The sequence below is a fragment of the Mesoplodon bidens genome, assembly GCF_964165515.1.
Source record: "Mesoplodon bidens genome assembly, chromosome: 3".
NCBI classification, from domain to species: Eukaryota; Metazoa; Chordata; class Mammalia; order Artiodactyla; family Ziphiidae; genus Mesoplodon; species Mesoplodon bidens.
Genome location: NC_138178.1, coordinates 12,344,904 through 12,347,054, shown reverse-complemented (window position 1 = coordinate 12,347,054; position 2,151 = coordinate 12,344,904). Strand labels below are relative to the sequence as shown.

Below are 2,151 nucleotides of genomic sequence, written 5' to 3'. Positions count from 1 at the left end.
GTTCTGCTGCACACAGCCACTTAGGGATCCAGCTGATAGAAGCTCTGTCTATCTGGAACATAAGGCCTCTTGAGTTACTTTACCAAGAAAAAGAAGGAGAAAGTGTCAGGCACCAGTTATTAAATACATTGGCCCCTTCCACCCACTCCATTGATCAGAGAGAGTCACGGGGCTCCACCAATTGCAAAGGCAACTGAAAAGTCTTTTCTTCCAAGTGCTCAGGAGGTAGAGGGGAGCTGATGCTGGGGAGCACTAGTAATATCTACCAGGATTCCTTCCATCACATCACCCTTCTTAAGTAACTTTGCAAACAAGGCAGTGATGGAGATAATAACAATGATGAAGGTGATGATGGTGATGATGGTAATATCTGATGTTTGCACAGGTCCTGAAGGTCCAGAAAATGCTTCTCTCATTTACTTTATTATTATTATTATTCTTTTAAAAAAACAAGCTTTGGCCAGTTTTATTAAAGAAAAATTGTGCATGATTTACTTTTCACCAGTCTGTTCTGGCATGCTTCTAATGATAACAGAATCACCTGGATCAATGATAGCCAGTGTGCATACTCTGTAGTATTTTCCACACACTGTGCCCAGTTCAATATTATTGCTAGTGTGGTGATGGACACCAGTTTTGGCAACATGGCATAATACTCTATTTCAGATTTCCTCAAGGCTGGGCAGTCGTTGGTGAGGCTGACCGGTTTCGCTTTGCCTTGTCTGATCATTTTCAGAGTCTGCTTGTACCCCAGCGCATACTTTCCACTTTTCATAACGAGTTGGAGCCTAGAGTTGATCAACTCCAGGGACTTTTTCAAGCAGCTGCCAAGATGGCTGGGGAGCAAGAAATCTCTCATTTACATTACTTTTTTTTTTTTTTTGGAAGATTTATTATTTATTTATTTATTTTATTTTTGGCTACGTTGGTTCTTAGCTGCGGCTTGCCGGATCTTCATTGAGGCACGCAGGATCTTTTGCTGCAGCGCACCAGCTTCTCTCTAGTTGTGGCACGTATGTTCCAGAGTGCGTGGGTTCTGTAGTCTGTGGCACCGTGGGCTCTCTAAGTTGAGGTGCCCGAGCTCAGTGGTTGTGTCACCCGGGCTTAGTTCCCCTGCAGCCTCTGGGACCTTAGTTCCCCAACCAGGGATCGAACCTGCCTCTCCTGCCTTTACCACTGGACCACCAGGGAAGTCCCTCATTTACATTATTAATTCAACGGTGTGCAATAACATTCCTTTTTCATATGAGAGAACTGAGCTCAGAGAATGTTCATCTGGATGGAACGATTGGCTTAGGATCACATCAATGAGTATCTAGGAGATGAAATACTGAACGTTTAGTCACAGCTGAAGAGGAGGCCCTGAGGGGAAAGTGGGATAGGAGTTTAACCCAGGAAATGGCTGACATGAGAAACCCAGTCCCAGAATTCACTGCAAAGGAGCTTTGAAGCATAAGGGATGAAAGAAGTAAAGACAATAGTGGAGCTCGTTTCTAGTTGTGACTCATTTACTTCTGACCACATACGCCCTTTTCTTTCACAACAAAACATGCCTGGCCTATAAGCAGAGACACTTAATATTTATTACACTAATAAAAAAGAAAGTAAAAAAATGCATGTCCCGAATAGCATGTATTAGGTGTTATGTAAGAACACTATTAGATTTGAAATATCACATCTGGCCTAGAAATTTAAGGCAACTCATTGCCTTCAACTCATTGAATCTAGATGTGACAAAACAAATTACAGTTGTGAAATAAATGGATCCCGCTTGAACTATGGGAGAACTTAGCAATCAGGATTTCAGAAGCAAAGGTAGCCAAATGAGAACGGCAGACCCAACCCCACAATAAATATTTAGCTGTACTTTTAACATTAAGTTTGGCACAGAATACAGAGGAGACGTCTGGTCTTCTGGAAACTTACACATTGATGAAGAAGACAAAACTAATACATGTAAAATGATACGCATTCCTGTAAAACACTCTACAATAAACTGCTGTTTTGTACAGTGAAAACTCCAAATGATGTAGGAAATGTGAAGAAAACGAAATGCTAAGAAAGAAAGAGGGAAAAAACTAAAGGAGGAAGACTCAGTGAACTCTTCATAGAAAAGCTTGATGTGGACCCAGGAATGGAAGCTGAATACAG

The 2,151-nt window shown here is 41.7% G+C and overlaps 1 pseudogene across 1 annotated transcript; it reads right to left on the bottom strand.

The window, feature by feature from the left end:
• Positions 1-452: 452 nt before the first annotated feature.
• Positions 453-1,161, bottom strand: LOC308614460 (large ribosomal subunit protein eL30-like; annotated as a pseudogene). The gene has a single exon. The product of its transcript is annotated as a large ribosomal subunit protein eL30-like (transcript).
• Positions 1,162-2,151: the final 990 nt, after the last annotated feature.